Genomic DNA, 22,006 nt, shown 5'->3' with positions numbered 1-22,006 from the left:
TCCATTCTCTCCAGGAAGAAAATTAGTTTTGTTAAACCAGTTAATTTATAAATGGGCTGGGAAGCTACTGAGTTGACAGTAATAGTGTATTGTTACATTTTTTTGTTTGAATAACAAACCATTTTTAATTCTTGGTGATGAAGAAATGGTCATAGAATATTCTAAGTCAATGTCACAGCTCAGAGAAAACCACAGAACTTGCTGAGTACCAGCTGACTGAAATCCCAGTCTGTTATCCTTGTGAATTCAGGCTAGCAGTGATTTTTCACTGAATTTTTGATAGGTCAAGTACAGTTCAGATGTGGAATGATTTTTATTCACCACATTATCCTACAGTGTGTTATTTTTTAGCAGGTTTTAAGCTAAAAATGAAAAACGCTTCTCACTATACCAGAAAATAATATCTTGAAGTATTCAGAAAATACTTCAAATTACTCATTGTAGCATTTTTTAGATACAGCCAGAGAGCCTGGCCATGGTGAGCTGTATTTAGCCAAAGGTTGAAAAAGTGTTGAAGACATGGTGGTTTTATACCAATGTGTCTTTTATGAATTCAGGGCTTTAGAAAAGGACAATTTGCCTTCCTTCCAACAGGTGTTGTGTAGAGGCAGGTGCAGAGTTGTGTAAATCACACCTGGGGGATTTGAGGAGCTGTACCAGCCACAGACCAGCAGTGACACTTGGCTGCTCCCCACAGGTCACAGGGGGGTTCTAAGAGGCTCTTAGGGGACACTGGTCCAAATGCTGAACAAAGATGATGGCAAAGAGGAAGAGGTGGAGGCAGCTTTCTACCCATCAGTTTCAACAAAGTCTAATTTCATTACATAAAAATGTATCTGCTTTAAGGAACAACTTGATAGAGCACTGTTTGTGACCCAAATAAATACAAATTGGAAAGTGTCACATTCATGATTTCTCTCTGTTGCTTTTTTTTAGTATAAAAGTAAATAAATGAACCTCAAAGAGTCACAGAAAGGAACTTCTGTGCAAGTGACTTGCATTAGTTCATAAGAGAAATCTCTACAATAATAAAAGCAAGGTACTGTCAAAGATGTCTACCAGCTTATTGTTTCACTGCATCTCACTTTTCCAAAACAATATAAAAAAAATTTCCACTCTAACCAGGGTGTAATGCAAGGTATCAGTCACTAAAATGCCACAGAAAGGATCATGCTCTTTTATCAGCCAGGCACTTACCAAGCAACTGAATCCAGCAAGATTTTTTGGGTGTTCCCATTGGTTGTATCAAGCAAATAAGAAGAAAGCCTTATAAATTCTTTTTTATCATGCTCTAGCTGCGCAGTTTCTATACAAGAAAAATCTTCCATTCTTTAATATTTAAAAACTTCTGATAATGCCTTTGCTATAGCAGACACACAGATCTCTGTGCAGTGAAGAAATTTAGTGCATTCTCTTTTTGCCAGTGGTACATTGCCTTTGGGAGGACCAGGAGCAGGTAATCCATGTTCAGTCACTCCTTTAGCCTAAAAAGAATTGAAAATGAAATTAGAAAATACTTCTTCCTCTTCTGCAACAATATGAAGGGGTAGAAAAAGTAAGACATGGTTCTGCAAATCCTCAAGTGTTTTGGTGAGCAGGAGTCAGAAGTAAACTAGCATATTGTTTAAAAATGTCTTCCTGTAAAAGAGGGATAACAAGAGAGCAAAATAAAACATATATATATATATACACATAAAACATCCCTGAGTATAACAGGAGAAGCAGCTTACTGGGACCAATAAATAGCCCATATAGGATAAATTTTGTGTGTTAATATTAAACATTTTACAGCATCATATCTGAATTTCACTTTCTTTTTCCATTAATCCACTTCTTATTACTCTTTTTTTTTTTTTTTTTTTGTACAGCCTCTCTGAAAGGGAATAAAACCCCTAAAATAAATAGTTAAATTATTTCTAACCAAATAACTTCTTATTAAAATTCAAGTCCCTAAATAAATTATTTCTTGTTACCCACTTTCTCTAAGTTAGGAGAAAATTGGCTGCTCGAGCTCCAATTACAGGCCTCTGCTTAAGATAGATCTGAATAATTTTTATACCTGCTGAGACAATGCAATATTGCCTTGGTCTCTGAAATGCCTCAATTAATATTTTCCAGATGATTGGTACTGTCAGCAGAGGACAGGGACTGCCAGTGCTGACTTGAGAAGAGACACCCCAGGCACCAGGACACAGACTGGGGAAGCTGTCAGTGCTCAGCAGGGCCCATGGGCTCAGAACATTTGAATAACTGGGGAGACCAATCTCAGATCAGAAGAGCTCCTCCTCCTGACAGAGCAGCTTCCTGCAAGTGAACCTCAAATTTCATTCTACAGTGGCTGCAAGCACCCACCCGTTCCCCAGTGACCTTTTATATAATTTAACAGGATGCAATACGAAGAGTGTTTTCCCCTAAGGATCAGCATAAATTTCCTTCTGCTTTCATCCTGTTACTTATGCTCAGACTACTTCAGAATATCCTAAACATTTCCATGTTACCTATTGATAACAACCCCCCCAGGGCAGCTTCTGACTGCTGTTCACTCATTTTCAGCTGCAGTGCAACCAGGGAGGACAAATTGAGTGCTTGAACCCCCACAGCAAGGAGACAACTTTTACCAATAAACTAAAAAAATTTGCAAGAACTAGAAAGATTAAAAAACCCAACAAAACAATCAACCAACCAACCAACCATCCAACAAATAAACAAACAAATCCACCAAACACCCTCCCCCAGCAACCACTTGCAGAATATTTGAGCCTGGAAAAAATAAATTACTGGAGTAGACATGCATTCTTCCAAGTTTTTATGGAGACAATAAACCAGGAACTGGGTAATATGTTCTGATCATCCATTTTAAGCAGACTCAAAGTACTTGCCTAGTAAAATTACTGCTTTATGTAACAGTTTGTTCTTTTTGTTTTGATTAATGACCGTGCTAGTTTCTAGGCAGCAACACTTCCTACAGCTACATTGGAGAAAGCACATTTTTTGGAACTGCTGTTACCTGCCAGTGAGAAAATGGTTGTCCTGCCAGTGCATTTTACAGAAAGCAATTAAATCTTGTTCTAAAATAGGAAGTGTCTAGTGTTGGTTTTAAACATGTAAGAATTTTTGAGCATCAGGTTCTTGTTTTTCTAATTCAATTACATTACCAACCATGTGGAATTTTAGACAAGATAAATTGCCTTTGTTTGAAATAAATTTCCTATATAAACACATATTGTCTCCAAATATCTTTGGAAACACTCATACTTCCTCACAACTCCTTTTGGCAGCTCAGACAGCTTTTACAGCTTAATTTTTTTTTTTTTTTTTGGGGGGGGTGGGGGGCTCAGTGCTGTAGAAGCACATTGTGCACATACATGTCTTTTAGTGTTTAATCTTTCCCGTTTACAGAGTTTGGTCACAGAACCAGGACTCATAAAAACAGAGCTTCATTTCACAGGCATACAAACCAAAATGGCAGCATTCAGATGAGGAAACTGAAAAGACTTTAACTGTTGCAGAAGCTTGAATACTGTTGTGACTTTTGCTGTCCAAATCAAGTGCAGAAAACTGGCACAGCTACTTCTGATCCAGAAGATGAGTTGCTCTGAAATGTGGTGGAAAAACTCAACCCACAGCCCACTGCTTCCACTTCTTCAGCTGTCAAGCAAACGAGTCAGACCAACATCTGCAAACAAGTGCAAGCTGCAGATCCAACCTGTCTTTCAAAGAAATTGGATTAGGACAGAGGAACATTAAGCAAAATGCTGAAGTTTCAATATCTTTCTAAAGAAATTTCTTCAAATTTTAACTGGTCTTTGAAAAAGAGGAAGGATTCGGAAAACCAATCAGCTAATTTTTAGGTCACTCTGCTTTGAATGCAAAAACTGGGAACCAAATCTTAAAAAAGATTATTTAAAATATACAGTAGCAAAAAAGGTGCTTTAATTTCCAATTTCCAAACATTAGAGCTGCATGGGTAAAAATCTTATAAAAAACAGCATGGGATGAAAAATGCCAAAGTGGTAGTCAGATTTCAAGAGAACTTCTGCCAGAGATTCATGTTCAGTTGTATGAAATGGACATATGGATTTAATTATATTATGCGAGAAGAGTTTGGAGCACAGAAGTAGTACTTCTGTAAAAAGCCAAGAAATGTAATGCAGAGGGACTAGGCAAAAAAAAATTGTCTTTCAAACTAAGGCAGAAAGTGAAAGAAAAGATCACAGAGTTGTGGGATCTCCTGTCCTGTAATAAAAGGACAGGAAATTTCTCAGAGCATTGATGAGTAAATCCAGAGCTTAGTGTCCCATTTCAAAAATAAATGACAACAATCTGTGTATAGAAAAGGTTAACAGCCAGTCTGCTATTGTAAACTTATTTGGTTTTGTTTCTAAATCCTGTTATTGTGGGGTTTAGTTGTTGGCTTTGTTGTTTCTTGGCTTTGTGTTTTTTCTTTTTAAGAAGAAACTTCCTTCTGCAGAGACAACCAGGCCAGAGACAACTCTATTATACAAAGGACATTCCAGCAAATGCCAGAGGCTTTTTCAGTGAATACAGGGTGGAGAGGACACAGCCTTTCCACCAGAGAGCCAGCCAAAACTTCAACAGCTTCCACTGCCAGTTCTGTATCAGCCATGGGGTGGGTGGGGTCTATTTTTCCCTTTTATCATCTTGCTTGCTGAGTTTTCAGTTTGACTTTTATGCTTTGTCCAACTTTCCCCTCAGTTTCCCAGATTCTGCTGCTGGTGCACCTCGATGGATATTGCCTTATGCTCCCTCTTTCCCAAATTTTCTGGCTCTGGAGAAAGATGAGAGGTTCTCTCTGTCACATTTCTCTTCTGCAGAACTTACCAGGAGAGTGATAAATTGCTGTATTAGTTGGTTATCATTCAGGTTGCTGCAGGCCAAAAAACACTTTTCTTGGAGACTTGAACTTGCTTAGGACTTTCTGCACCCATTATTATTCTAGTTCCTTGCAAAAGATCTTGAGCTTCTTCTTTTCAATCTATATGATCTACTGATGCGACCAGATGATGTAATTGACTTTTTCTCATGTGCTTGGTCTGATCAGAATGAAAAAAACTTTGCTGGTGCTTTTGTTATTTCAATAAACACTCATCTAAATTCTCTTTGCAGTTAAATCTCTGCTGTATTTCAGTATCAATGGAGCTGAAAAACATAAAGGGCAATGTAAACACATTGTTATAAACACATAAAATATTCCTAATGAGAATTTTTCATGCTAGCAACCAAATTAGCTCTGTGATCCTCCAATCATACCACCTATGTCAGCAAATGCAGTTTCTCTATAATTTCATGCTTGCCTTTTTCCCTGAAATCACAGTCAAAGAACTAATTAAAAATGGTAAAAATATCAGGATCCTAAAAATGGCACTGTAAGACAAATCTGAGAAAAACTGGAGGTTTTAAGCTCTCAGTTGGATTGGATTCAGTTGGATTCCTTCAGCCTATCTGAGGCTCAAAACAATGTTGTGTTTGATAAGAAATCCTGATGTTAGAAATCTGTGTATTCTTTCTTCATGCAGCTGTGGGTGCAGAACTTCTAAAAAAAGATGAAGGCATGAAGACAATCAAGCAACAGGAGTGGCAGTGCCCAGCAAAAGGCTGAGGAGCTGTGATGCAGCACAGGAAAACTACAGAGCAAGTTTGAGTGATGACTTTAACCAACTCTGGCTTTGACCTTTACTCAGTCTTTCTAATTATTGTGATTTTCCTTCGTTTTATTGTGGTTTTCCAGAATGTGTCTGCACTTTACAAATGCTCCATTTGCTTCAGTAGAAAGAGTCAAAACAAACAAGCAAAAAAACAACCAAGCCAAAAGTACAACCCCAAAGCTGGAAACTGCATATTAGGAGTGGGAATGGCCAAGCTCTGCTTGCCCAGACTTCTCTGTTATTGCCAGCCCTGTGTTCAGAAGGGAGGAAGCAAACAAAGGCCATGCCTCTGTGGCATTTCATGTGACCCTGCCAGCACAGCCAGAGCTGGCAGTGTCCTCATCCCTCCCCAGGGCAGTCCTGCACAGCCTGGGGTGCCACCAGCCACAGCCAGAGCTGGCAGTGTCCTCACCCCTCCTCAGGGCAGTCCTGCACAGCCTGGGCTGCCACCAGCCCACATCCCTGGGAGCTGCTGGAAGAGCTGTGCAAAGCAGCTCCGGATACCCAGACTGCCTTCCCCCCAAAAATGTCCATGTTGAAGTGAAAGACAAACTCCTTCCAATCCAGCATTTCTGTATCAACTATTAAAAAAAAAAAAAAACATAGAAAGTTTTTACTGCTTTTTTCAGAAGAAAAACATAGATGGGGACTGAAAAACCATTTTTGGTTTCTTTGGTGGAGCATTGTTTTATGGTGTGAAGCCAGCACCTGCCAAAGAGGCTATCGCTCACAGGTACAAGTGAGCTGCACTGCAAGACTGAAAAATTAATTAAACCATGGTTTATTCAATTACATGCTCTGTCCCTGCTCGATCTAGACAAATAAGCTGAATAAACTTCTGAAAGGTCTCAGTCTGAAGAGCCTGAATCCTATTATCAGCAGTTAAATTAAACATTTAGAAGGCCACATTCTATGAAAGGATATTCCCAAGGACCAATGGTCTTTCTACAACAGCCCATTTAAAATATTGTGGTGTTTTAAACAAAATTGCCTTGAAATTTTCAAGATCTGAAATGGGCCTACAAATTAACTACTTCCATTTAATTTTTTCCATCAAGTTTTATGGAGTAATTATTTTTCTCTTTTATAAATCAAGGGGAATCATCTAATAACAAAGAGATAGTGTATTTGGTTGTGTAATATTTTCTTGTCTGAGATCACAGACCAATAGAAAGAGTGTGAAATTCCTCTCTGTCTCTCTCAGGTCACTGTGACTAGGTGTAATTTCAGAGCAGACTACAGAAATTTCACACATTATTCAGTGGTGAAAGTAAGAGGGAGACTCACGCCCAGGACCAAGAGCATTCACAATTGGAAGTGAGAGGCAAAGCAGAAGTGCTTGAGCCCAGAAACCACTGGCCAGTGTCACTTTACAGTCCTGCATGTGCAGAAATGCTTTTCAGAAGTGATGAAGTTTACAGCACCACTGGAATCAAACATTTTACCACACGAGAAACTGGCAGCAGTAGCAGGACAGAATTTCCACAGGCCAACTACACCTTTTTGGAGGGGCAAAAAGAGGCTCATGTATTCAGAGGTTTAAACCAGAATTTGAAATGCATGTGCCATTCGGATATTCACTGGTTTAGCAGCTTCAGCCATCAGCACTGAAGCAAGTGTTTCAAATTTACATTTGGCTCTTGGACAGAGACTTTATTAAGAAAGGAAAAGAAGACATAGTGAGAAAAAGTGTTCACCACCTAAATTTTCAGAAATCCCTGGAATGTGGTTTGTGGTCCCACACAAGAGTTTAGGACAAGAAACAACTAGACCCAGACCCTCCAGATCTAGAACCTCTAGACACAGAATGAGAACCTCTAGAAACAGAACGAGAACCTCTAGAACTAGAACCTCTAGAACCCTAACCTAGGACCTGGAACTAGAGGAGGCTGTGGAGGTAGTTTGTGGTGCTGTAATCAGGACATACTTAGTCTTTTGAGCTCTTAGGGCTGTAGTCCCATGAGTAAAAGACCATTCTAACAGTTGGCCTTTTTTGTTTGTTCCATTGGGGTTTTTGGATGTTTTCCCTGATGGCTGTGTTTTCATGTGGATAGAAATTCCCAGTAAAACATTGGTTATGGAAAAAAAACACATCCATAAATATACAGTGCGAGATCTACTGATAAAATCAACAAAAGCAATTTTGTACCTATTGCAGAGAACAAGCCTGACATTTAAATGAATGCCCAGAGCAGCAGATTGAAGACAATAGGTAGGTGGTTATACCCATTGCCTGCTGTCTTCCTTTTCCCCTTTTAGAGCAGTCAGAATTGGAATAAAAGAAGAGAGATTTTCTTCTTTTGGAAAGGACTAAAAAACTAACTCTTTTTGCTTTAAGGAAATTAGGGCTGCTATATCTTCTTTTATTATTAGCATCATCCATTTTTATTTTCATCTCTAGTGCAATGCTTTGAGAATTGTTGGAGTAAGCAGAGTAAAACTTCAAGCAAAAGAAAAGGTCATTCTGTAGAAACAAATATCAAAAATAGATCAGTAGCCTGTATCATAAACCTTTCTTTATGCCGCTCTGGTAGTGAGAAAGGTTATTCAAGACCCAGGAAGAGACCCAAAGGTTACCCCTTTGGACAAACCCCCCCACCACTGGATCAATATCCTTCCACAGCATTGTGTGTAAACCGGAGTTCTTCAAAGAATAATGGAGCATGGAAAGGAGGTGAGCAGCAAGCTACAAAGCACTGAGGGCAAAGCTGGCTCTGCAGGCACCAGGGCCACCTGAGCTGGCTGTGACAGAGCTGCCCTGGCAGCCCTGTGCAGGCAGCTCCCACCCCCTGCTCCCTGCTGGAGCCCCCATCCTGCTCACACACAAACTCCCTTGGGCACTGCTGTACTTGGATTAAAGCTTTTTGCCCCTCTCAGCCTGCAGGGCTGCAAGGAATCCACAGTTAAGGTTCTAAATTACATAAAATAATGGAAAAAGAAATCATCCATCCTCTTAGAAAGTTTTTGTGTCTCAAGAGTGCTGAGCTTGCCAGGCTGGTCGTGCAGCACAGCAGAGAGCAGAGAATCTCTGGTTTTGGGCAGGTGGTCTGCAAGATTTCTCTTACTGCAATTTCCCCCTTCCAAAACAGGTCTTGTTTAAGGTTGGCAGCTTTTTCTAGAACGTGTGTCTGTGCCTGTCTTATCATGAGCTATAGAAACTTCTGCGAGCCTGCTTAGGTAGAAATCCGTGACTGTTCTGCCTTTTGTTTCCTTCTGTACTCCATTGGAAAGTTAGAGGGCATCGTGTCTGCAGAGATTTAGCCTCTCAGGAGAAAGGCAGCCCAGCCTCTGATAAGACTGAACTTTGTGGTCAGTCAGCAGCCAGGTCCGGACAGTTTAAAGAAAGAGCAGAAGTCTCCATATGTGCACGTTCAGTTTTCTGAAGGTGAAAAATATTGCTTTTGTTCTTGAATAGTTTTACCTTACTCTATTTGAGGTCAGTCCAATCCTCCTCTTTATAACTCCACTATAATCTTGGAGAGCATAAAACAGCTCTTCAAGTCTTTTAACTATTCCCTTGTGATTGAACTTTCATATAACCTGTTATTTTCTTGAGTTTGCTTTTTATTTTCACAAAGGATTCTGAAATAAACCCCTGCCCAAAGCCCCTACATGAAAATCATTGAAAAGACAACCAAAGTTGACCCCAATAACATTTACTTCTGTGGTTTGTATGGCCCAAAGAACCTTACTTGGGAATTAGCTTTTCTCTATTTGATAACAATTGCAGCATATCCAGAGACTACACCTATCTAACAACCTAGCCTGCAAAATAATTATAAAACACCAAAATACTTAGCAAAATAATGTGTTTATTCAACTTGTCCATTGCCTACAGAACAACATGAGAGAAGTGACAAAATATTTCACTACTTTCTTATCTCTGGTCCTTTAAACTTTTCTTGAGGTATATTTTTGTGGAATGGGAAGCTTCCTGTAGGTATGAGCAGGCCTTTTGAATGCTGGTGACAGTCTGGGCTTTCAGCACCCGTCCCTCCTCTGCACCTGATATCCCACCCAGCACCTTCTGTACCTCACTGCCTCTCCTGCCACACCAGGAACTCTGAGTGGCTCCAGTCACTCCAGAACCTCTTTTGAGACCCTCTCCCAGGCTGATTGCAGCACACAGACACAAAGCTACAAAATAATCCCTGATTTGGTTTATGCTGCCAACACTGACTCAGTTCCAAGGGGAGGGTGTCTTAAATTTGTTAAATTTGCACTGTCTGGCTATGAGTTAAGGCTACCCTGCTCTGTCTTTCCTGTTCAATTCAAGTGCTCCAGTTTGATGTAAAGCAGGGCAGAAGGAGGCAGTGATCCATCAGAGCATTTCAGCACTTCTGCAGTTTACAGTGCCTGCACTCTTCCACTGGAGTTAATGTTACACCAGTCCACATTAGAACTTACGAGTTTGTCACTGTGCCTTACCCTGAGTTTAAGGAGTTTTGGCACCTCCTTCAATACCCATGGAAATGGACAGAGAATGGTAACACAGCCATGAAATCCAGCCTGCTCTGCATGGTACTTTTGAATACAAAGATACAGCAAGGAGGGCACAGGGGCCTTGATTTGAATGGGCAGAATGACTGTATCCTCTCCAAAGGAAATACATGAGATCAGAGTCCAAGGCTTTGTCACCTCCCCAGATCCATCCTAACTAATTTTACATTGTTTTTGTTTTGTAGCCTCACAAATCACATTTGGCTCTGTCAGCTGATGTAATGTCACTGTAATGCTCTGAGACAAGTGCTGGTGTGTTAGTTATGGAGATGAGAGTGTGTGGACAAGCACTCATTAGCCTTAACTAATGAATCCTCTAACAAAGTCACACACAATTGAGAGGAGCACAAGTTACTGAAGCCTTGAGGCTTATTGCATTGGGTATTCAGAGAAGGGGGTTTTGTTTGTTTTGTTCTGATTGAGTGAAACTATTCTCTGCCTTCCTTGCTTTGTAAGAGGCCACAGTCCCTGAGTGTGTTTCTGAGCTGAGCTGTGGTTTATGGGAGTCCTGACTTTCCTGCAGAACAAAAGGCAGATTTGCCTGGGAGTGATCTGAGGCGCAGTCTCACCGTGCTGTAGCAGTAATAAAACAAGATGATCCTGCAGGGACATACAGGTGTTCTCTTCTGAATACAGGAGTGCTTCATAGCACCACTGACAGCCCCCAGGAGCTAAATGAAGCAGGGCTTTGTACTCTGAAAAACAATCAGCCCCCTGAAGACCTCAGGGAAAGCACGGATGAGCTTTGGATTCTGCAGAGGCTGGGAAACACAACAAGTTACAGGGAGTGAGAGTACTGTGGAAAGCTGGCAGGGGCCACTCTCTCATCTTGTGAAGATTGTTTCCCTTCATTTCATACTTAGTTATAGAGATCTCTTCTCAGTGCTTGCTTAGGGAGCAGTTTTTTCCTTAGATACAGTGATTTTCTCTACCTCCCCACTCGAGAAATTATCTCCACGAGGGGAGGATTATAGCCATTTAATATTTACATTTTATGATTACAGGGTTTTTTAAATTCCTTTTTTTAAAAATCCTTTCCAGAAATCAATGGGTCAGGAAGAAGAGAGGGGGCAGCATCTTTTCTCAAAAGCTGCTGAGCCAGCTCAGGGTAAGAAGGTCCAGGAGACTTCAGGGGCAGGGGAGCCAAGCTGGAAGCTACTTCCATTGTTTCCAGAGCTCATAGTTTGTCTAAGCAGGTCTCCTTCAAAGCTCTGCCTGAGTATGTCCAGGGCTGTAAAGACCTGGCCAGGCATGGCAGGCTACAAAGCATTTCCAGGGAACTGTGTCATGGCAATGAAAGCAGAGAAAAGCTGATGATGGCTCATAAAACCACTATTTTCAAAGGGAGAAAAAGTGAGAGGCCTCATAGAGTAGGATTTGAGTGCAAGAGAGCTGGACACCACTTCCAGCTTCACCAGGTGGGAATTCACTTAACCCATCTCCCAGTCTGTGCCTCCACCCATACACTGGGGATGTAAATTCTGCTTTCTTGGACTTTTTTTTGTTTCTGGCATGACTAACATTACTAATTTACTGATTGCTATTCCTCAGAAGCACTGAGAAAAGGAGCTTAACTCTTTTAAGCCTTTCTAGAAATCCAATCTCCCTTCCCCTCCAGCTTCAGTTTGAAGCCGTGGAGCGAGCAGGAGCCCTCCTGAGGAGTGGTGAATTCTCCCTGCTTTTCTCATCCTCAGCACAGCAGGAGGAAAGAGCGAGCTCCCTGCTGAGCACATGAGGATGTGTGAGCAGAGGATGCATCCTCCTCTTTCTGTCTTAATAAATTAGAATTACACACCTAAAATAATATCTTTTCCCCGCCAGAATAGGCTGGCTTTTCTCTAAGTATGGCAATAACATTCTGACCATGGGGGTGTAAGAACACTGGTGGGCTCAGAGGGAACAAGCACGAGCACTTCAGAGCATAAGTTGTGCACAAAATGAGCCCTCTTCAGAGAGCTGGATGACTTAGCACCAACCAAGGGATGGATAGAATGACTGGGATAAAACACTCCCAGCAAACACGGAGTGACATACCAAGGAAACTACAGACCAGCATAAATAAATAAGACTTCAACATTAATAAAGTACATAAAGAAAAGTACCTCTAGCATTAGCAGGAAAATGCCATGTTCAGTCTGGATTTCATTGAGGATTCATTTGAGAATTTGAGTTGGAAAACTAATCCTGAAGTCTCAACTGAGTGACATTTCTTACATTTTCCCCATGCATTCCTTTATGTGACTGGAAAATTATATTTTAGTTAAAAGTCCTTCCCAATCAAGACAGTTTGTAGAAGAAAAGAAGGGGAATTTAAAATAAAATTTCTTCTTGAAACAGTGGTTCTCACTAGAAGATGCTTCACTGCCCTACACTTTAAACCATTGATGAAACCACAAAGGAGATCATGGAAGAGCTGGGTTGACATCCTGCTCTAAGGAACCATTCCCATAAACATTCATCAGTGGGCAATGAGCCCAGAGGGTGAGAAGTACAGGAAAATTGTCCCCTGCATCCCCCATATTCCCATAATGGAAAACTCCACCATTTTACTAAAATTACTGGGAGATATTTCTTAAAATTATAAACTAAAAATGAAATATTAAAACCTTCCTTTTAAGGGCTGAAGGGAATAAATACAGTACCTGGCTGTCAAATCAAAAAGCCATAAAATCTCCATGGAAATAGAATAATTTATAAATTGCCTGGTTTTAGCCATCATGCCCTTGTTTTACAAACCAACAGAACAGGAACATAATGTGAAAGTTGCAAAAGAGCCAAAGCAGAACTGAATACCAGCTCTGCAGTAGTTTCAGTTTGGGATGGAGCAGGGCTCCTGGTGAGGACACACCTCCCTAGGCTAGCAAAGAGCTCCACTTGCTGGCAGATGCAGCCCCTGAGTTATTGCTTCTCAATTAACCAAAGCAGAAATCAACAGCCATAAACCAATTGCCCAGCTGATCTAACCAGAGAAAGAATTATATTGCTCAAGAATACCCAGTGACAGTTCACATAGTCTTCCTTCAGATATTCTTCCTGGTCTGCAATGAAGCTTTGAACAAGTGTGTGGACAAAATGTAAAGTGGTCCTTGGGCAAGGTGTGCAAAGACTGAATAATGACACCAGAGCCACTGGGGTCCTCTCCATGCCATCAACAGTTCCTGGCTGAGCTCCAGAACAAAAGAAAGGGAGATTTTGACAATACCAGTTCTTTCTGTGAACCCCAGATCATTCTAGTCTGGCACATTGACATTTTGTGGTTAGAAAATTAACCCAGATTATGCATAATCTCCCTATGCTTTGCTATATTTGAGTGCTCAATATACACAAGTTACAGGGTTTTTTCTGAAGGCAGGATAATAATGCTGCATAACAAGATGTGCTCTATATAAATTCTTTTGTAAATGGCCTTTATGAGTATTCTCACACATATTTATCTTTCATTATAACATTATTCTCTTCACCTTTACAGCAAAGTTGAATATGGCTGGTAATTTTTGCCAACAGTTCTTCAAAAGCACCTCATCAGCATTCACTCATGTGGATAAAATTACACTTCATGGTGTACAAAAGGATATTTTGCACAAAATGAATGATCATAACCTATTCTTCTCAATGCCAGAAGTATAAATATATACTAGTCTTCATATTAATTTAATTAAAATTAAAATTGATTTTCAAATGGCTAGTAGGATCCCATAGAATAACACAGTGACAAGAGGACTGTAGCACTTTTCTAGAAAGGAGATAATAATGAAAAATTTTCAGGAGAAACACAACAAGGACCAGAGATGAACCAAAAATATTATAAAGGGCATTTTAATTGCAAAATATTTACATACCATCAACTCAAATTACAAAAAGTACATACAAAAGCCTTGGCAGTAAGGTTTCTTTGATGGATTTTACCAAGATCACCAGGATGACATTCTGATTTTTTTCGGTTAGCCATCTAAATTGATTTCAGGGGGTTTTGTTGGTTGGTTTGTTATTTTTGATTTGTTTGGGGTTTTTTGGCAAGGTTTTTCAATCAGTGAAGGACAGATTGTGACACACTGCCAATACTTCACTCACTTTTCTCCCAGTCTGCTGTGTCACAGGGACTGCTGATACACCAGTGAGGTCTCTCTCCTTTGAGTCCATGCACACACCCCAATAAGCAGATTATCCTGAATGAGACATTGGAATAGCAGTGCTGTCAGTCCCAGGAAGCTTTTAATGTGACATTACTGTACACCAGGAGCAGTGGGAAGGGTTCAGAGAGCTCCATTCCTCCCCCTGCTGTGCTGAGCACTGCTCCCGTCCAAGGAATCCACCCCTCTGTGGGTCATTGCCTGCAGGTTTCCACCATCACAACGCCTGTTTTGTCTCGTACAGGATTTAAGGTTTGGCTTTTCACACAAAGGGGCATCCTCACTGTGCCTGAGATCACAAGCAATGCACACGGATGGGAAAGGAGTTGTATCCCTGTTGTTTGGTCTGTTTTAATTAACTCCTCGGCAATATTAACACAAATAGAAACCTAAATTTCTGGTGCCTCAACCGGCTTCTGACATAAAACACTTGCTTTCTAAAAATAGTTTTCAAGGAAATATGTCTTTAGGAGTTAAGACTGAATGCAGAAACTCCTGCTGTATTGCACAGTTCTAGAGTAGAACTAGTTTGAAGGAGAGAAAGTGCAATAATTATGCAGCTTGCAGCACCAGACAGAAGCACTCTGGCAAGATAATAAACAACAACATGAGATAGATAATCTTCCTTTATTTGTAGACAGCGAATTGGGAGACAAGTTCAAATCTTTTTTTCCTACCAAATATTACACAAACGGCCTCTAGAGGGATCCAGGTTATTGCTTTTCTCTTGAAATCCCTTAAGCTTGGTTGTCATTTTTATTGTTGTTGTTGGTTTTTTTTTTCCCTCTGTTACTTTTCAACTACTGAATCATTCATCTAGAAATAATGATGCAAACCATTTGCATTTAAACCACAGAGTTCATGAGCAGGATGAAGGCTTTTGAAAATCAAGGATTAAAAAAACCTGGAGGGCAAGGTTCACATTCAGTAGAAGTCCAGGCTCAAACAAATCAGCTCTCAGCTTATACCACATTCAATAAAAAAATACAAATCTGAAGAAATGCCTAGGCATTCAGCTGCCTATGTGAAATGCAGCTGAACTGGTGAATCTCCACAATTAGGTGAGGAATGTGGTAAGAACTGGGCTCAAACTTCTTCAGGATGAGTCAGTATTTCCCACTTGAGTTCCTAGAATTCTCATGAAAAAGTATATTCCTTCCAAGTTATTGTATCTGGCTTGGGGTTTGTTTGCCTGAATTATTTCACCTAGTAAGAATTTTTGCAGCTAAATTTTTACTAAAGTAGGAGTCCAAAGTTAAACAAAGAGCAAGAATTTATTTCTATGGGATCCATATTCTACACATTGTATATTCTGGATTCAAATAATGGGTATAACAGGCAGTGTCAAGCCAGCTTCAAAAGTCAGTCTAGCAAGCTTTTTACTGAATGTGCTCTTCACAGGTAACCAAGTGTAAATAAAGGAGATGAAATGACCATAGGCATGTGGAAATGACTCTGTGTACAGGTGTGAAAGGGAGTTGAAGTCATGCCCCCACTCTGCAGCTTTGTTTTCAAGTTCATATTCTGCAAAAAGAGCATTTTCAGGGACCCTCGGGCACCCATAAAATATTTGAAGGTGCTCAGCCAGAACACAGAGCAACACTTCTGTGGCCCAGGCCTTTGGCTCAGGTACAGGAGGTGTTCATAAACATGAACACAGCACCAGATCCACAAAAATATTTGCTGTTTCTGATGTGCCTTGTTCCAGCCTGTAAAACACAGATAAATCATCTTCTCCCAGACAACAATTTTGTAAAGATTATTCATTAGCAACTGCAGGGGCTCAGCTGAGTGACTAAACCACAAACTCAGCTAGCAAAACTCAACAAATTAAACCAGGTTTTAGGTAAAAGAGAAAGACCACATTTCTCTGGTGGCACCAATGACAGATTTTGTCTCCAGCTCAAAAGAAATGTTGTGCAGTTAAAATCTCTTGCTGCTGATTTTTAGTTTAAATTTTGGTTTGCAATGAAAAGAACAAAACATTTAATTAAAAATGCCAATATAAACTAGGCAAAGTTGCCTTATGGGTTATTGTGAACCTTGTATAAAAATAGAAAAGCTGCAGAATTATACGTTTCTGCTTCTTCCCGAGGGTAAAACAAGAAAACAAACAACCACAAACTGAAGCCTAAACTTATTCCACCAAGCCAGCTGCTAGCTGAATCACTTCATTACACCTTCTATCATTTAGCAATCCAGACCACAGAATACCTCTTGAACCAAATATCTTCAAAATTATTATTACAATGTTTCAACAAAAACCAATATAAAGTGTTTTTTTCATTCATGGATTAAAAAAGAATCCCTTTCTAAAATTGAATTGTTTCATTCATTGTACAAGTTGTTATTCCCACATGAATTTTCCTCTCCCTGTAATTTGTTGATATTATCTATAAAAACAAACACAATTAGTTTTCCTCTAGCTGGAATTCACAGAAATCATTAAATGGTTAGGTTTCTGTGGTATGGTTTTTGTTGGCTTTTTTTACTGTTTGGAACTTGAATCCACATTTCTAATAATTACCTAAGGCTTTATTTACAATTATATGGTGTTCTTGAATGGTTTGATAAGCAAATTCTACCTATTCCCATCCCACTGTATTTTCTCTCAAGACCTCAGTAGGAAAATAATGAGGTTTGTGTGATTATTTTTTAATAATAACATTCTACTTAATGAGTTCTCCAGTGAGAGTCCTCTCACAGGTCAGGACTACCACAAACAACCAAACAAGACAGGGGAAAGGAATCCTCATATATTAAAAGGAGGATTTCTGCATTGAAAATAACAATTTTTGCTACTTTACAGCAGTTTACCTTGCAGTGGGGGTTGGAAACTTCAGTCATGCTGGGTCTCTGCTGTGTTGAGTTCAGAGCTCCTGAGTGCCACCCAAGTCAGTTCTATTTCATTGCTTCAGTGGGCTGAGATCCTCTATCCCAGGCTATTTATGGGTAAAGATGCTGGGCTTCTTTCATTGCAGCCTGCCACAAATCCACCTGCCTGGAAGCAGGAGAGGATATCGGATCACACCTGCTTAGGGAAAAAAAACAAACCTTAAAGGTATTGTTGTGTACTCTCCAACCTGCAAACATGAAAATGAAAAGAAAACCAAAGGAAAAATGACTGTTCTGCTATGGATATGATATTCAAATAGTGATGTAATTCAACAGTGAATAGAAGAAACAGAGAAGGAATTTATGAGGACAGCAAAACCATTCCTCTCCAAGCTCAGGGTACACCCACCACAATTTTTCTCAGCACATCTGCTGATGAAACTCTAAATGCTTTGAATAGCAAGAACTAGTGGTGTCTTCAATTTTTGGAGTAATACGTTGGCTCATTCATCTTTGGTTTAGTGTTTGATATGCACTGTTAAACAGCTTTTAAAAAAGAGCAATCCCACAATATTACATGAAAAGAGAAAAATATTTCCTATAGTATTCTCTCACTTAGCAATAGTTAAGTTAGCAGCAATAGTTCTGGTAATTAAAGAGAATATGTGCTACACTTTAAAAAAATTCCATCCTCTTTACACATTAATATTGTCAGTAGTTCTGGTTGTTGGATGAAGCCTCTAGTTGCTATTTTTTTGCAATATTTCAGCATATCTGCTCCTTTATCTAGATTCTTTTACCTTTTCACTGCACATTTTGTCTCCTTACCTGTTTTGTGTCGCAGATTTTCCATCTCTAGATGAAACTTGAGCAAAGCAGAAATGAGTAAAAAAGCTGCAATTTTAGAAGGCAATCAAGCCTGAACATAGAACCTTTCAGCAAAAGTCTAAGGTTGGTTTGTGATGGATGTAAATAATGCACAGAAGATGACCTTTCCCATTTTCAGGAACTCTGTTCCTCGGATCTTTAACTAGATTCTGCCATGGAGTATAAAAATATCCATCTGAGAACAAATTCTCTTTCTATTTTTAATTTTTTTCCCATAATCTTGGACTGACCTGGTGTTGTGACTAGTGAATTTCCATGGTCACTCTTTATTCCCAAAACAGATGAAGTCAGAATGTGTCAGGTGGTGTAGATGACCAAATTGCTTCTTTTTAATTTGGTGTCAAGCCCTAACAAACCCTCAGTGCTTCTTTGATATCCACACATATTTTGGATTTGCCAAACAAAGGACTGGACTAAAGTTTGAAGAATAGGGTTTAATTTCTGACATTTTGTTTGATCACAGCAGAAACACAGGAAATTTTTCATTGAGAAGTTGGCACATGAATAATTGCTTAGAGAAAGCTTCAAAGAGAGAACTCCAGTGAATAATTTTTTACTCCATTTTCTAGCATTTCTTCAAACAGCCTTGCAGTTAATCAGAAGGATAATTGTTTCTCCTGCAAAGGGAGCACTAACACACATGACCAGCAACATTTATGGTCAACTTTTACGTTTGTTGTCAACCAGCTCAATCCACATAAGTCTGTGTTACACCTTGTAATCCACAACAGAACCCTCTATGGCTTTCTGATTTCAGCATTATTTAAAATGTTGAATTTTTTGCTTGTTTGTTTGTTTGAGTGAAACAACAAATTCAGATTCCGGGTCCTCCCTCTTCCTATAGACAGCTTTGGCTTAGCTCAACACTTTCCCAAAAAATGTACAAGAGCCTGAAAACAAAACACCTTGACATTTTTTGTACTCAAGAATTTGGGTTTACAATTAAGGCAAGTAAAATTATAGTAATATAAATTAATCTCTTTTAAATGCACCTAATTTGTAAGCAGGCTTCCCTGTCCATGAAGTTTATTTATTCTGATATGACTTTTTCTAGTCAAGTAATTTCAGTTTTACAATGTTGAAAACATAAAATAATTTAGGCCACCAGCCTCCTGCTTGGACTTATGTGCCTTCTTGACACCAAAAATTCTCAATTTAGTAGAATAGTTTAGCTAAAGAAGGAGGAAAAATGTGCAGCATGAAGTGATGTAAAATGTCCTTCTTTGTGCAATAAGCTGTTTTATTGAAAGAGAAACAAGCATTTCTTGGGTTGAAATAGCACCTGTCACACACATGTGTGATTTCCCATCATGTTGTCCTCTATTCTCATGATGCTGGTGATTTCTTGCATAACTCCTTAACTGCTGATGCACTGAAATCTTCATTGCACTCCATTTTCCATTTCACCTGCTGACATTTTGTTTTATTTGGCTTTTTTTTAGCAGGAAAACAAGAGATAACATCTAGTAGACAAATTTCCACTTAGTAGGTAGGAATAGGAAGGTTTTTTTCCTGAGGAGTGTTCATGGAATTTTTCTGGAATATAAAGAAGCCCCAAGAAAATATTCTTCTTAAATAAGTGTTGGAATCAGAACAGCAGCCTTGGCAATTTCCATTTAATTTCAGCCCAAAGCAGCTGTGATTCTGGGACAGCTGCATGGGAGGTGAATTCAGAGAGTTTACCTGACCCTGTTATTTGGGTGACATGGACATGACAATGTGACTGGTGATTTCCCATTGCATGGAAGAAAAAGTGACTTTGTCTTCTCTGCAGCACAGGGTATGTTTGGGAAGGTACACTGCCTCTCCCTCTTCCAACTGGCAACAGATTTTCTTAAATTTGTGGTAATAACTTGCACAAACCTCTGTTAGACTTCAGTTTAAATGAGCCAATTGGTTCAAGAGCAGGAGAATATGGACAAACACACACTGAGAGACTGAGTGAGGAAAGATGGGAATCCCCTTAGCATCAACACTGCTCAACAACTGATCGTCTCAGAACTAACCAGGCAAATTTTATTGCTTAAATTTCAAGAACCTGACTCAGAAAAGATTTTTTCTATAGCTACTAAATGATTGCAAAAGTACCTTTTTACTGGCTTGTCAACAAGGCATTTCAATTTCTTGTAATCAAGATGGAGTGTTAAAAACAATGGACTTGGATCAAGCAACAGGGATTAAGAAGCAGGTTTTTCCTAATGACAAAGTCATGAAAAAGTGCATGGGAGCATATTAAAACTTCAAGCTAGTCAATATACTTTCTTCCTCAATTAAAAAAAAATAAACTAAAAATCAACCAACCAACACAACAAAAATAAGATGCTTAAAAGTACTGTGAACAAAGTAGAATTTTGACCACTGAATTCAAAATAGAGATTTCATTCTTTTCTTGACTGGGACAACAGACAAATTTCAATAGTGTTTTCTATGAAGCAGTAACTTGATGTCACTGACATGCATTCTGATAATAAACCAAGAACAAGTAAAGGAACATTATTTTATTAGGCAAAGGTAAAGCAATATAGCTACCCAAATGCCACATGGCTTTTAGACACCTTCCCTGGCATGAACAAGTGCATTGTTTTCTTTTTCTGTAATGTACAATCTACATACGTACACAATATATCTGGCAATTCAGCCAGAGATGTTTTCCTAATTAATAAACCCCACTCGATTCTTCCTCTGTTCATAGGGGTGTGAGGATTCCTACAGTCTGCATTACTGTATTTCCTGCCACAACAGCAGTTTGACCCTTAATATTACAATAGAAAAGGCTGCTGTAAAATTTTATATGCCCAGGGTTACATCTGCAGCTATACTACTTTAGTGTTAATACTATTGCTCACAAGTTAGCACAAAAAGAATTATTCTCAGCAGAAATATTTGCATGTGTTTATTTTTAGCTCCTGAACAGATGAACACATCAGCAGGGAATTACTGTTGAGGTTGTTTCACTGAGATCAATCAATTCTTGTCAGATGACAAAGCATCATGACCAAATGGAGCACCAGTGTAACCAGTGGGACTTGCTTTGATGGGTAGATGTATATTTAGTAACAAAAGACATGATGCCTCAGCAATTGTCAATGCTGCACAGAAAATGCTTCAGTTCTTACTCTTGAATAGTGGATAAGAACATTAAGTGACTTCTATATATTTTATTAAACATTTAACTGAATCTCTATGGTTTCTATTTCTTCTAAGTCAGCACTTTTAATTTAAAGAGGTCATCTGAATTTCTCCCCTAGGTGATATGACTTACCCTTACAAGTTGTTTGCATTTTTATTATCTTCTAAGATTATACTGAAAAAAATGTGCCCATCCTGAGTTTGAACCACTGTCTCAAAACTAAACTTAGCCACTTGAACTGACCATGACTGGGATTTTAAAATCACCTAGTTCCTCCTGCCATAACAGTACTGTTCACTTGGGTGCACACAAAAATAAACAGAACATTCTTAATTAGCTCATCTGAAAGAAGTGCCTCCTAAGCCTGTCTTTCCAAGCTGTTTATAATTGTGAGGCTGTCATCCTAAGGGGAAAAACGTAACTGTTTCCATGTTCCTACTCTACAGTCTTAAGCTAATGAGTTTGCACTTGGATTTATTAATTAACATGTTTTATAGTATTTGTATAAAAAACTTGCCCAAGACTCTGCTAGTCAGAATCTATTATGTGAAGATTTAATGCCTTTAATTGTCTAAAAGACCACGGTGATTATTTGGCTAAGTGACATACATCTATATCTTGATGAATTTGGGATGCTGCTGCAATTCCCACTGAAAAAGGGTTATTTTAAGCAATCACACTGATTACCTCTACTTACATATTGATCTTGAGAGAGAAGACTATAATTCTAAATTCCTTTTAATATTAAGGTAAATCACTATCCAAGTTTTAATTGCATGACTCTTGAGAATGTCTATTTCCCCATTAAAGAACAATTTCTGTTTTTCAAGGAAAAAAAAAATTAAAGTTAAGACATT

At 39.1% G+C, this 22,006-nt stretch overlaps 1 long non-coding RNA gene across 1 annotated transcript; it reads right to left on the bottom strand.

The window, feature by feature from the left end:
• Positions 1-1,831: 1,831 nt before the first annotated feature.
• On the bottom strand, positions 1,832-17,325 carry LOC134556013 (uncharacterized). The gene is made up of 2 exons (XR_010081537.1): positions 17,114-17,325; positions 1,832-5,160 (listed from the first exon to the last, which is right to left on the bottom strand). It is a non-coding gene; the product is annotated as an uncharacterized LOC134556013 (long non-coding RNA).
• Positions 17,326-22,006: the final 4,681 nt, after the last annotated feature.

Source organism: Prinia subflava, chromosome 11 (assembly GCF_021018805.1).
Source record: "Prinia subflava isolate CZ2003 ecotype Zambia chromosome 11, Cam_Psub_1.2, whole genome shotgun sequence".
NCBI lineage: Eukaryota > Metazoa > Chordata > Aves > Passeriformes > Cisticolidae > Prinia > Prinia subflava.
The sequence above is the reverse complement of the archived record's forward strand: the minus strand, read 5'-3'. Positions and strand labels throughout refer to the sequence as shown.